The 15,024-nt window shown below is 51.3% G+C and overlaps 1 pseudogene; it reads right to left on the bottom strand.

Moving 5' to 3' along the window:
* Positions 1 to 781: 781 nt before the first annotated feature.
* LOC116646017 lies at positions 782 to 7,755 on the bottom strand (annotated as a pseudogene).
* Positions 7,756 to 15,024: the final 7,269 nt, after the last annotated feature.

Here is a 15,024-nt window from a genome sequence, read left to right as displayed (position 1 = left end):
CCACCAAGGCTGGCTCACAGCACTGCCCCTCCCAGGAAGATAGGGTCTGAGGTCCATGCACTCAGCTTCAGGGACTGGTAAGGGCTCGTTCAGAGAGGCTAGACAGGTATGGCCCTTCACTAGGCCACTGGGTGGGCCTGGGCATGGCAGGAAGGCAGCCTTCAGGACTTCAAGGGGGCTCGGGATGCCCCCCTACGAGTCCTACTTTCCAGAGCTCAGGCCAGTGTGCTGGGAGCCCGGCTCAGGATGGCCTAAACATCCCCAGTGAACTGACTGGAACAAAAGAACACAAGACTCCAACCGAATGCGCTAGAAGCGCCCCCTCCATACTCCTACCAGACAAATGGAAATCCGAGACGTTGGGCCACGTGCAGTTAAACAAAACAAACACGAGACAAAAACCTATTCAAATCCGACGGTCAGGCACTTGGTCAGGTGACCGTGAGATGCAGGGACAGTGGGCAGGACACCACACCCAGGGACCCGGTGAACCCTCAGCTCAGGGAGGGACCAAGCCAGCCCTGTACCCCAAGTCCCGAGGAATTGCCTCACACGGCCCTCGCCCCGCACCCAGCCGCCTCCTGGCTCCTCTAAACAGGAAGCCGTGCTCACCACCAGGGAATGTGGAGACCCTCTCCTGAGGGTCGGAAATGTAGCAGGGGGCAGAGGGACAGCATCGGGGGCCACCAGGCTTCGGCACGAAATGTGGCGTGGCCTACCTGCATCAGGTGACTCAGGGTCCTGGCCATCCTCCCCGGACAAGGCTGGGGGCCTGGAGGGCCTAAGCGTAGAAGATGACCTCCGAGATGAGCCTGTCTTCCATGGACCTGCCTTGTTGTTCCCGGCCACAGAGCGGAAGGTAAAGCATGTCTTGGCCCTCCGTCGTGGGTGACTCCTGGGTCACCTTGGGCAGGCCTTTGGTGCCTAATGAGTGAGTCCAGGCCCTTCAGCATGGCACATGCTGTGTGGAGCCCTCACAGCTGAAACCGCTGGCGTTCTGGCCCGTGGTCTGTCCATGTGGATGATCTGGGTGTTCACATGGTAATCAGTGGGCCCGTGGATGGAGCCACAGAGCCCAAAGCCAACCACGAAAATGCTCTTGTTGATGGAGAGTACCCCCAGCGGCTCTCCCCCTGCTGGAGGCTGTTCATGCGGCCGCACCCCTTCCTGCGGAGGCAGGAGCGCCCCTGGTGGATGATAGTCCTTATGTGGCTGAGGGCGGACGGTCAAGTGCGGGAAGAGGCTGCCCGCCTCGCGGTCCCCGAGGATGCCCTTCTGCGGGGGCTCTGCAGCAGACTCCTCGAGGGTCATCAGGGGGAAGCGGATGAGGGCGAGCGCCTCGCCCAGAACCTTGCACTTGTTCTCAGGCCTCACCTGCGGCTGCTGTCGCCGACCCTCAGCCTCGGACCAGTGGCCTAGGATGCTGAACAAGCGTACCTCCGAATGCCCAGGGTGTTCGGCCCCAGCCCGGCCACCAGCGATGTCTGTGAAGCCCTCGGCAGAGCTGGGTGTCGCTGTGTTTTTGCCGGCCTTCTCCAGGCAAGGGCCGGCGGGCTGCCGTTCCTGGAAGAGTCTGGCCCGCGTCGGCTGTAGGAACGCGTCGTGGGCCTCGAGCGCCAGCACTGCATGCTTCTCCGCGGTGTGCCCGTGGCCGTGACCTCAGGGGAGCAGAGAAACTGGAGCAGGGCCAGGAAGAAGGCCGGCTCCGCCTCCGGCAGCTCGATCTGGGCGCACGCGGCGCCGTGCCCCTGAACATGGCGCGGAAGACAGCCCCTTGTCGGCCTGCAGGTGCACAGCCCAGAGCGCCTCGTCGTTGAAGAGGAAGGCCAAGCGCTCCTTGGAGTGCGCTCGGGGGCCTGCCAGTGGTAGTCGGGCCACGCAGCAACCCCGCCACCCTGGTCCTCGGCCGCCCGCTCCCCCCCCCCCCTTCCGGCTGGGATGCCCTGCACACGGGGCGGCGACCGCGTTGGCGTTGGGTCCCGGGCGCTCCCACCCACCTTGTCGGGGCGGGGCCTCTGGGCCGGGCCTAAGCGCTTCCTATCGCAGTTCATCTTCCCTTCCATGTTTTTAGTCGCTGTGAACTCTGGTGAACTCCTCAACCCCGCTTGGTCTGGCTTCTGTCTCAACCACTCCATCGAAACTGCTCTTTGCAACCACCTATTTGTTGTTACACACAAAGGACCCTTAGCCGACCGCACCTCACTTAACACCTTGGCCGCATTGCTGCTGCTGACCCCACCTTCTTGCCAGGAAGCCCGGCCTCAGTGCCACTCAAAAAGCATGCTTTGTGGACCCACACCAGTAGGCAAACTGTTGCTGGTCTGCCACGAGGTTAAGTACAGACATGAAGAATAACAAAAACTTTTGTAGCAATTTGGCAGAGGAATTTTTGCTTGCTGAAGCTAATAATAAAAAAAAATGGGGTTTGTATTTTGGATGCCCGTTAATTTTTGCTAATCCGTTTTATTGTATTTTATCACCAAAGTATTGGTCTGGGACACATGATGGTGGGGAGGGGATCCCTAGTCCTTCTCCAAAGATAATGTAAGAAATACTGCTATAAGACCTTATCTTCTCTGAATCCAACTCTCCTGGCTTCCGTCCCACTCCACTCTTCAGAAGTTTGCACGTTGCCTTCATCTCTCTCAGGCCCACAGATTTCCCCTTTCCCGATGAATGCCTGTGCATCTGTTGGATCTCCGCGGAGAGGCCACCCCTCCAGGAACCTCTCCTCTGCTCTGCCCAGAGCCCCATACTGTCCATAGCATCAACATAACAGTGCACAGCAGATTTGCGCCACAGCTGCCAAGCCTCATTGTTTCCTCAGCCCCTAGCCGGGTGCTTGGCACACGAGGGAGACCAATCGACCTCCGTGGTATGAATGAGTTTCACTTGAGGCCGCCTTGGGAGCACACCATGCACCAACTTAGAAGGCACTTTCCATCCACGCATTTCCTCCACGTTTCTTTGCCTTCCCTAACTCGCGCAGTAGGCATCCCGGTTGTCAAAAAATTAGCAGTGAATTAAAAAGTGGTACAATCCTTTCGGTGGTCCGAGACGAAGTTAGAAAACCCCAGGTTGCAAACCATCCTCTAGGTTATGTGATTTCTGGTTTCTGGGAAGGGAGAAGGAACAGCAGTGGCATTTCAGTGGGAGAACTCATCCTGATGGTCTGAGTCCATTCTGGGGATCTGCCAGCCTTTGTGGAGGAAAGTGCCTGACCTTCATATAAGCACAGATGGGGAATCAGGAGTCTGGATTGACGTCTTGGCCAGGTAGAGTGCTGCCCACCAAATGAATGCCACAGCCTTCCCTGTCTTATGCCTCAGTATCCTGTAGAGTGAGTGAATGGCAGCCAGCATGACCCTTGGGGCTAAGCTAAGGGGGTTACTAATTAGTGATCCTATAGCACACTGAAAATAGAAATATCAAGTGTTACTATTAATAGTCATATTTCCTCTGTTCTGGTTTCCAAGGTCCCTTATGCTTTCCCTCCAGAACCTCTGGAAAGTAACAAGAAATGTGGTTTGGAGGGAAAAGAGAGCTATAACTTTAGTGTAATTCAGTATGACTGGAAAAATAGAATGTAGATGAATAGGATGCCTTTCTAGAGTGACCCTGAAGACTGAAACCCTTAGATGTTAACTGCTGTAATACATAAAACATAAACCTTTGGCATTGAAAAGAAAAAAAAAGCAGAAACAAAGGACAAGTGAAAAACTGACAAAAATATTTTTTACATAGATAGCAACTGAAAGAAGAGTATCCTTAATATATAAAGTGCTCTTTCAATCAATAAGAAAATGAGGAATACCGAAATAGGAAAATGGGCAAAAGGCACGAGTAGGCAAGCCACAAAAGAAGAACTATAGATCAATTCTATATGAAGACTGAAGAGGTGCTATTTCATTTGGTATCTCTTTGATTACCAGTGAGACGGAACCTATACAATATAATTTTTCATTTATCAGCTAAGCAAAGATTAAACATATTCATCCTCCCCAGGCCAAGTGAGGGGAAATGGGCATTTACATTTGCCACTAATGGGACTGTAAATAGGTACAGCCTTTTTGAAGAGCAACTTGGCAATGCAGAACAAAAACCTTGTCCTTTGACTCATAGATTCCACCTGTAGGAGAGAATCCTAAGGCATAATCAAACAAGTGAACAAAGACGTGTATGGTAAGATTGGTTATCTCGGTGAGGTTTATAGTAGCAAAACCAGAAGCTAATCTAAATGTGTATCAACAGATGATTGGTTAAGCATACAGTGGAATACTATGCAGTCACTTTTAAAAGACGAATAGCTTTGTATCTACTGATATGCAAAAATGTCCATGACATGTAGATGTCAATTAGTGGGAAAAAAAAGTTGGAAACAGAAGGTGTAGGATGCTTTGATTTTTTGAGCATTTAAAAAATGTATATGTGTAGAAAAACGTCTGGGTAAAAGCGCTCTACAATCATACTTTTTGGATGATGAGATTACAGGTGATTTTTATTTTCTTCTTTTATACTTTTCCATATTTCTTGATTTTTTTTTTCACAAAGAAAATTCACGGTTATCTCCATTGAAAAATACCTCTTAGGGAGCACTTGGTCTGATTATTCTGGCTGTTTTATGGAATTGGAAGGAGCAACAAATAAAGACCTACGTACATAAAATAAGGAAGTGAAATTTTTAATCAGTGAAAAATTTGATTGTTTCTCTCTGGAATCATTATTTCCTTATTCATTTTGGAATCCCCTCATTTCATTCATGGAAGCTTCCCTACTCTTACCAGCCTCATCTTTTTCTTTTGAAAATATCCTGGAATAGTTATCACAGTAGCTGTCCCTGAAATCATTATTGGGTATAATAATACATGTATTTTTAATTTTTAAAATCACTAATAAAAAATAATTGCCATTCAACTTTGCTAAAAAAAAACTAAAAAAGCATCTCTCCCCAGGGATATATATTAAGACCTCAAACATCTGAGTGAAGCTGTGCACAGGTCTTGCTGGGCCCAGCTCCACTGGGCTCACTCTCGCCAAGAGCTCAGGGCACCCTTCACCTTTGCTGGGAGCCCACATCCCAGCTAGTGCCTCCGAGGGACCTTTGCACGTGTCAACATCTGGTGATATTCTTATTGGACCAAATCAGGGTCTGATCCCATATTTAGAAATGTAACCTGGGGTGCCAAAGTGTGTTCTGTTGATAAGTCTTAATGCCATCTCGGTCTAAGTGTTAGGATAGGAATATGAAGAATGTACCAGTCTTTTGCTGAGAAAGTATTTGCTAGAAAAATAAGAATATAGAAGAATCACAGTTCTCTAGACTATATTATTATTATTGTATAATTTATAATGGTTTATATATTATATACATATATATATCTTTTGATATATAATAATACATATATAAGTACACAAACATAATAGTACATATATATCTTTTGATATGTAGTATATATATACCTTACATATATACCATATATATATAATATTAGAACCATAAGAAATTTCTTATATTCACTCCTTTTGGCCTATAGAAATGACAATTTCGTATGGTTCAAACTTACATGTTATTGTTCTGTTGGTAGTGTCTGGACAGTTTTATACTACTAGAAGAATTAAACAGATCATAATATCCCGATGATGTTGTTGTTGTCTTTGTAGATCAGAGAAAACTTCTTTCCAGAGAAGCCGAAAAGTGTACATTTTACGTGGATTTGCCTTTGACCAAAGTGTACCTATGTGTGTTTGTATGTGTGTGTGCTCTTAGAAACTCAGTAGAAAACCGTCCCACAAATTAAAAAAAAAAAAAAATGAGTCTTAATCTAACTTCCTCCGGTGCTCTATTCAATAATTGCTTTGTTGAAGTTGCCTTTTGAGTCTGTGCCTTTTTTTCAGACCTTTCATCTTTAAAAAATGGAAAAAAAATTTTTCCCAGGCGACATTCCTGTATTGCTTTTGATTTTGCACATTATGGGCTCCCCCGGTCATCCTTGGAGACCGTTCCATCCTTTGACAGCTGGCCAGAGGCATGAAGCAACTTACCCACGCGCACCCAGCTGATTAGGGCAGAGCTGGGACCAGAACCCTGGGCTTTTCTACCTTTCCACCCTGCAGAGGGAGTGGGGGCTGTTATCATCAGCCCCCCTCACCAAGGACAGGCCCTGGGCTGAGTTAAATAGCAGGGCCAGGAACCCATGGCCTGGAAGGTCGGAGGGAAAAGATCATCAGTTGACAAATGATTGTGATCACTATTAATGTTATTATTCATATGCTATGTCTGTGGCAGAAAACACAGGTTTATTTAAAATGCACATAATAATTTGAGTTTGCTCCAACATTTATTTTCTGTCTAAATTATTTTTTAACTGATATGAATGCCAAGGCTTGTGAAGACAAAAAGCAAGGCTTTTTAAAAAATCCATAACCTTAAATTAAGACCACATTTATTCACACCGCTGCTTGCAGCCCAGAACTTTTTCCCTTTTAACCCTTCAGTGACATCAGCAAGCTACATTTCCACCTCTTCTTGGCCCAATTTGTATTTTTTTTCTGGTAATAACTGCATTGCAAGGCCAGAAGAATATAATGCATTTCACAGTAAGACTCTTAATGGGATTTTTAGTAAACTGGCCCGACCAGCCCACTTCCCCCGCGAAAAGATGCCTGTAATTGATCTCTACGTAGAAACAGCAGCTGGTGATCAGAACCACTGTGCTCTGGTGGGTAATTATTTTATCAGGACAAGCACTTCCATCACGATAAGAGAGAAACGGCAGGACCTGGGCAGAGACACACAGAGAGGGCCAACCAGACAGACAGACACAGATAAGACCCAGCGGGAACCCGGCTGCAGGGCCCACAGCCACGCAACCTTAAATGGAAAGTTTCTGATAACCCATGATGGATCGGAGCCAGGTGGAGGCAGGGAAGGGCTTGGGGGTTAGCTACAAAGCGTGGGGGCGGGGGCTGGGGGGTGGTCAGAAAAGGCCGGCTCCCTGGAGCTCCTGTGCTTGCCCTGAGCTTTGTTAGGGGGCGCTGTGGGGCCGCAAGCGCCGATTCCCCACCCTGCAGCCCCGGCAGCTTCAGGCGGCCTGCAGTCCCTAAAACCCCCATAGCTCTTTTGGCAAAGAGTAGGTGTGTCCTGGCCAGGTTCCAGTTTGGGTAATTACAGCCTGTCAACCTAAATTCCCCCCAGGATTGCAGTTAAATATGGTACCCGTCTTCACAATTAAATTTTAGCTCTAATAGGACACTCGATTGTCGTGTTACGTGACAGTTAAGTAGAAGCCGTGTTGTAACCCCAGAGGTAGCTGCACTTTTGTGGGGACTACAAAGATTTCTCTGGGTCTAATAAATGACCTGTATGGACAGAATCGGGGTGGGGGGGGGAGGGTCTTGCTGCTAAATTAGAGTTGGTAACTGTAAGACTTTGCTCCTCATTAAAATTTTTTCCCCAAACTCTTTCAGGGGGATAAAACAGGGGGAACACGTCACCTGGCCATTTCATTTCCAGTTCTTTGACCTGGAAAAAAAATCAGGATGCCAAGTTGCCGCAGGCCAGATGAAGTCTCCGACTACCTGTCCGGCCCCCGGTCCCCTCGGTTCCTTTGTCTCAACATCACAGGCGTCCTGGCCTTTCTCTGAAGGTACCATGTACTGCCCCCTGGAACGTCTTTCTTTTGTTCTCTGCTTACGGAGACCTTTCATCCGAGCAAGGTCCAGCTCAAAAGCCACCTCCTTCGTGATGTCATCCATGATCTTCTACTCCAAAGGAAGCGTTGCTCCTCTTCTGGCCCCCAACCGATGGGACTGTTATCCTTACTCAGCATTTATTCAAATTTGTCTTATGCAGTATTATAGTCGGTTGTTACACGTGCACTAAACTGTGAGCTCCTTGAGGACAGGGGCCTTGATTACTTTTCCTGATGCCGGACCACAGCGAGGACTAAATATTTCTGAAGGAGGGAAAGAAGGCATCTGCTCTTTCTTTTCCGAGGGCATAAATAAGAATAGCTGATATTGGTTGAGTGCTTGCTGTATGTTGATCATCGTCCTGACCACCTTATATGTGTTAACTCAGACCTCGCCATCTCATAAAGCATTGTTATTATGGTCTCATTTTTATAGATGAGAATAGTGAGGCACAGAGAGGTTAGTTAATTTGCCCAAGGCCACACAGCCCATCAGTGGCGGCGCCAAGAGCGAAACCCACAAGGCTTCTCCCCACAACCTTTTGCCTTTATACTGCAGCATCAGATAAGGCTTTAATTAAACACGTCAGTCCCCCCACTGTCTTCCATATTTCAAATCTATCCAGGTCTTCGAGAGCACAGCTCGGTTTCTAAAGGGCCGAGTGTGAGGACGGGAGAAGGCGATGACACGTAATGCACCTGTCTCCCTTCTACGCAGGCCGTCCTAAATAACGAGTGGGCTGCTTTCCGAAATCCACATTCTTGTTTGTCAGTTTCCATCCTTGGGCAATTATTTCACACCGAAAATGAGAAGGTGATAATCTAAAGTATTCGCAGCTAGTCTTGCCAACAGAGGTGTGAGCAAGGAGGAACATAGCATGTTGTGATTAGAGAGAGAAGCAACAAACCCCAGTGACTGCAAAGCATTAAGGAAGGGGTCAGCCTCATTATTCTCATGCATAGTTTGTGCACCTATAGAAATATTTTGTTCCAACAAGTTAATTCCTTCAAGTGGTGAGCGCGGAGTGCGGCAGACACGTTTATCTTTCTTAGGTGTCTTGCCGCTTTCTCCCCACCCGGCTGGGGGAAGGATTTCTGCAGCTCACCTCGTGCAATTAGAAACAGCCCCACAGGGCAGAGGTGCAGCTTGCGTTCAGAGATACTCTTCTGCCGCTGAAATAAAAAACAGCCTTTGAGAATATTCTCCTGCCAAAATCATTTTAGCATTTCACTGTCACACAGCGGGAGGCCGGGGGAGAGAGAGAGAGAGAGAGAGAGAGAGAGAGAGAGAAAGAGTCCTTTCCTCGCACAACCGGCAAGACCTCATGAGTTTTTCCCGTGTGCAAGGAAATTAATTAATTTCCTTTTTTATTTCTGAAAAAGGGGGCCAGAAAAACATAGTTCAAGATGTTACATTTTCATAAGGAAGAAGTCTCAATTGTAAATGAGTTCCTCTTTTAAGACAAGGCTGTAATTAGATTGCCCGGGGTGATGATGAATGGAGAGGGTGAAGGGTCCTCGCTTCTTTCTGGAGAAAGCAGCACCCTCGGAGGCAGAAGGAAGGGCTGCCTCGGGCGGCCACGCTGCTGCCAGCGCCAGAGACTTCTCTCCCGCGAAGCGGAGGGGAGAAAGGCTGTTTCTGAACCCAGGAGGCAGAACAACAGGATCCGCGCTCCGGAGGGCGAGGCGAGGCGGTTGCCGCAACGGAGGCCGGCAGTGCCGACAGGGGGCGCTGTCCGAGGCCCCGCGGCCTCCCTTCCTGCAGCATCTCTTCAAACGCGGGTTATCTTTGCTCTGGCAGTTAACCGAAAAGATGAGTGAACTTGGGAACCGCTTCAAAAATGCCTTATTTTTTGCTGTTGTTTCTACATGCCCGCTACAGGCTGAAGTGTATCCCTCCCCCGCATCTGGATGTTGATGCCCTCACGGCCAGGACCTCAGAAGGCGACTGCCTTTGGAGACGGGGCCTTTAAAGAGGTGATTAAAGTAAAACGAGGCCCTTAGGGTGGGCTTAATCCAATCTGACTGGTGGTGTCCTTCTAAGAGCCGGGCATTCGGACACACAGAGAGACGGGGGGGTTGGGGGGCTGTGCGCGGGCAGAGCGCTTGGCGGGTGAAGACACAGGGAGCTGCCGCTGTGTCTAGGCCGAGGACCACACCAAACCTGCCCACACTTTGATCTTGGATTCCCCGCCTCCAGAACTGAACAAACAGAACAGAACAAAGGCCTGCTGTTTGAGCCACGCAGAGTTTACGGCAGCCCGAGCCGACTGATGCCCAAGTATTTTTCAAAATGCGGTCCACGGACCTCTTCCATCAGAAAGTGGAGAGCGGATGAAAATGCAGATCCCGGGGCCCCGTGCAGGCCCGCTAAATCAAATCCCCGGGGCCCCGGGATCTGCAGTTTCCCGCAAGCACCGCGGGCCGTTCCGGGCCCCCCTGAAATCGGGGCATCCCCGCAGCCAGAACGTGCTGAGAGAAAGTGTCACCTCGGTGGTGATCGGCAGAGGGCTGCCCGAAGGCCACGCGGCCCGAACCGCCCCCCCCCCGCCCTACCGCCCCTTCCAAAAGCATTCTTTGCAGTTAAACATTGCCTTCTCCCTGGTGGATCTCTTTTCAGTGCAAATAGCTCCTGGATGGGGGTGACAAATTAAGTCAATAACCTTTGAGTATGAATTCATTTATCAGCCGAATTCCTGTGGGACTGGAAGGATGCCAAACCTGAGCAAACCCGGAGAGGGGGGCTGAGTGGGGGTGCAGAGACAGCGGCGTGGTCGGCTCGGGGAGAAGGCGCCACCTTCACGACTTAGCTCGGGGCTAGCCCCACCGAGGGGGCGGCCGCAGAGCACACAGCCATCGGCTCTCGGGCAGGAAGGGGGACAGAGACGTGGTGGCGAGGTTTCTGGGAAAAGACCACCGACTCCCGGCTGCCTACCGTCTTCTTGTTTGCCGCTGGGAAGCCGACGGCAAAGCCAGGCCTACCTGCCTACCTCGGGGTGAGGTGCGCAGAGGCAGGTGGACAGAACAGGGGAGAGGCCACGGGGATGGCAGCTGGGGTGGATATAAGCAGGGACGGGACACAAGGTATTCAACAACTCCTATGGGCTCGACAAGGCCCCATCCAAACAGAAGGCAGCCAGAGGCGGGAGCAGAATCTTCACCAACCCCTTTGTTTGGGGGTTCACCTGTCCGGGCCCCTGGCCTGTGCCTGGCACGCTGTGCAAGGCACAGGTCCGAACCCCGGAGAGGGTCTGGGAGGGAGGCTCTTTCGTCGGGCTTTGTACTCCCTGGCTTTCATTGTTTCTTTCCTTGCAGGGAAAGAGGGGGCCTCCCTCCCCTCCCCCACCCCCAGAGGCCTGGCTTAATTCGCTTTGCGATTCCAGCTCGGCGCGCTCCACACCCACGCAATTCACATGCGATGGTGGCACCTGTGTCCTGCGGTTTCTGGAGTCTTCCAGCAAGTCCTCATGGGCGGGGGCATCCGCCAGGGTGTCGAGGTCAGTCTCCTGCCTGCTGACAAGGGAGCGCCTTCGAGAGAGCTCTCCGGAGGCTGTGGCGCTCGTGGCCGGCTCAGAAGCCACGGCATCTGGATGGAGAATGAGCCCGAGCTCGGAGCCCTCTGCAGGGCTGGATGGTGCCCCTGTCCCGAGCCAGAGCATCAAGGACGTGCCAGCACCCAGGGCACGCTGCAGCCCATGGGGTGCTCTGGCAGCGAGCAATGCGCTTCCTGGCTTCCCATTTTCTATGCAGAAAGATGAATGTGAGGTGAAATCCGCCACAGACACCGGCCCAGGCTTCCACGCTGTTCCTTGAAGCAGCAGATGGCTGGGAGGACAAGGATCAGCTCGGCCAGAACAGTCGCAGGCTAGCCACTGTTCTTTCTCAGGACAGTGCTCCTCGTGACAGCAGACTGCGTTGGGGCCCCACCCAGTCACCCTGGGGTCCCTTTGGCCACTTTGTGTGTGCACTCTGTTCCTGTCACCCAGCTTTGACTCGGCGCCCTCCACGCATCCTCAGGCTACGGGGCTTGTGGTCACTGGCGGCTGGGGACAGGGGTGTGAGAGCCCAGCTCCCCTCGCTGGGCCGTGCCAGCTCAGAGGCAGTCACCCTCCAGAGCTGTCTTGCCAGTGAGGCCAGGCCAGGACATGCCTGTGTGGGCCCTGCGTGGCTCCTTCTCTTCTCCTTTCCTTTCCTGCTTCCCCTTGGCCCCTGCAGGTCACCCCCTTGCCGAACCACTCACACACAAATCCTGATCTCAGGGGCGGCTTCTGGGCTACTGGACGTAGCTTATGCATTAAAAATCCCGTCATCCTCCCCTGAGAATCTCATCACCGAGAGAAATGCCCACTCCCTTGTCCCCCAGCCAGCTCCGGGCGGGGGGAAGCTACCACTCTCCTTGGCGGCAAGTTCAGGAACATGGGGGCCTTGCAACATCTCTCCGACCCCATCCTTCTCCCTACTGCCGCCCCACTCCTCAGCTCAGGCCCCTCTCCTTCACCTGGACTGAGACAATAAACCTGAGGGCTTTACGTGTCCACCTCCTGTCTCCCATTTTTCTGGAAGATCTAGAACACTGCGAGCACATGCATCCTGCTCAAGTACTGGTCTAATTCTCTTTATCATTCTCTCAATCACCAAGTCTTCAGTAACTCCCCAGTTCTTGCCAAAAGAATCCCACCTTCCTCGTCTGGGTATTCAAAGCCCTTCCCAACATGCCTCTGGTCTGCATCTCCAAATTTCTAAGGGGGCCAAGATGGGAAGCCCCTCCTCCCTCTTCCCACTGAGCACGTTCACCAAGGATGGGCCATGTCCAGGTGCTGAGATCATCACAGTGGCTAAGGTCATGATGTAAAAGATGACAGATGACAGACACCGGAGAGGCAGGTGGATAAGGAGACCCACTGGATAGGAAGCGAGAGATCTTTCTGATTTTAGAAGTTGGCTTTTTTTTTTTTTTTACTTATAGCCTTCTTATGGGGGACCATAGAATATTTTTGAATTCTCCCTCCTGGCACCTGTTTAATTGGGTCTTTACCTAATGGGGCCTATCTCCAGCCTTGAGGCCTCAGGCTCACCAGGGTACCACACAGCTAGTCACGGCCCTCACGCTAGTCAGAATGTGAGGCCCGCTTGCTCAGGCTTTTTCTTCTCCCAGGCCCCGGAACAAACCCACCTCCTGCCCCCTGCAGGTTTCTGACCTTGGGCTTAAGTTCCCTGTGTGGGTCTTTACCGTGTCCCCTCCAAGGCGGCATGAGGCATGGATGTCCCACTTTTCCATTGGTTCTCTACAAGAACCTGAGTTCTCCCCATAGCAAGGCGCTCTTCGGTTTGGCCGAGCTCTGGGAACTTCTTCCTGGACAATCTGTTGTCCGACTTGGTCCTCTATCCATGCCCTCGGTCAGTTATAAACTCCTTGAGTGTGGTGGACACTCCACGGCACTGCCCAGACCACCCCCCCTTCAGAGGAGGACTTGCTGTCCAGCCCCATAGTCAGCCTCCAGATGTCAGCCCTTCCGTGTCTGTCTGAGCTGCTGAGAGCTGCTTCGCCCAAGGTCATGTCCTTTCTGGGGTGGCCCTCATCTGGTGAGTGGGCGAGGCAGGAAAAGGAAGGCCTGGCCATTTGGGTCCCACATGGGACACCCTTAGGGACAATTCTTGGTCTAGAGCTCCCCTGCTGGGTTGGCTGAAGTTTTGTCGGGTCCGGTTCACAGTTCTAGCTCTTTCTCTGTACAATCTTGCTTTCAAGAGACGGCTCTTGCCCCAGACTTGGTCTGAGCATTGACAGCTGGTGAGCACACCAGGAACTCTGGGCTGAGGGGCCACAGCTCTGGCTCCCTGTGTACTCACAGCCCTCACCTGCGGGGCTTGCTCTTGGGAGCTGCTCGGCAAACGTTTGCTGCTTTTTTTCATTGCTGCTCATCACTGCTAACATTTAAGGGGCAGGTCCGTGTGCCTGGCATCAAGGGGAGCAGCCTGAGCATTTGACACGAATATGACCTTGAGTCCTCAGACAAGCCCACAAGAAAAGCATCATTCTTACTGCCACTTTAAAGATGAGAAAACTAAGGCCCAGGGAGCAGGCGAGAGAGTGAGAACTTGAGCCCAGGCAGCCTGACTCCTGAGCCAGACTTTCTCACCATCATGCTGGAGCTAAGAACTAAACGCCGCAGGCAACTACTAAGAGTTAAGAGGAACCAGAGGGTGACACAAGGCAGCGTCAGAAAGCCAGAGGGGACCAGACACAACGTCGGGAGGGCAAGCGTCCCTGTGGGGCTGGCAGGCTCGGGAACTTTCTCAGCCTCTCTCATCCGGGACAGCCTTCTCCGTTTGCCCTGCTTAAAACCAGGGTGTTATAGGCAGCCTGAACCAGCCCCACACATACCCTAACCTCCCTGAAGCAAGCCCAGAGAGGTTAAGGAACTTGCCCAAGGTCACAGAGCTGGCTGGTGTCTAGCCCTCCAGACCCACGGGGGTCCCCAGCCCATTGGGCTCCATCGTCTTTCCCTGTCCCCTCCCTACCACAATCCTAAAGCGCTCTGATAGTTGCTTGGTGGACCTTGGAGCAAGAATAGCACTTCCCGCTTGGCTAGGTCTGCCTTGGACCCAGGAGCCTGCTGGCTCCTCAGTCATGCCCTCCTCGCTCGCCCGGCCCCATCAGTATTCCGAGCACCTCTGGCACGTAAAGGCAAGGGGATTGAGGTAAGGGCAGTTGTAAGAGGGATGCAACAGCGCTACCTCATTTTTATTGCCACCTTGCCAAAGTTCTATTATTACATTTCTCACTTCCCCTTAACATTAAAACATAACAGCGCAGTGGCAAGTGGTTAAGTGCTATGAAATCAAACAAGCCTTGGTGTGAAACCCGCCCTACCTCTTTCTAGCAGTGTGACCTTGAGAAATTTACTGAAATTCTTTGAGCCTCAGCTCCTTCCTCTGTGCGGTGGAGAGAAATAATGCTCAAGAGTTGCTTCATCGGGTAGGTGGGAGGGCGAACAAAATAATGAATGCAAAGGGCTTTGCATAGGGCTCTGGGACACGGTAAGGCCACTGTAAATTGTAGCCAGTGTTATTTTGATTAAAGATACATACGAGATAACATATGTAGCCCCCAGTAAGCATTAATCTGCCGTCCTTGTCAGGGAAGAACGAATCAGCACACGCCTTAATTAGGGCTTCTCATAACCGAGAGGACTTATCTGATAGACGTGATGCTTCTCGGGATGGAGACAGAACCAGACTCACCATCTCTGGACCACAGTCCATCCTCAGGCAGGCTCGGGCCGATGTAACCCCTCCTCTCCAAACTCACCGTGGGATGACATCCGTAACCCCC

Source organism: Phoca vitulina, unplaced genomic scaffold (assembly GCF_004348235.1).
Source record: "Phoca vitulina isolate PV1807 unplaced genomic scaffold, GSC_HSeal_1.0 scaffold35, whole genome shotgun sequence".
In the NCBI taxonomy this organism is placed as follows: Eukaryota; Metazoa; Chordata; class Mammalia; order Carnivora; family Phocidae; genus Phoca; species Phoca vitulina.
Note: the sequence above shows the minus strand (reverse complement) of the source record. Positions and strands in the feature narration are given on the sequence as shown.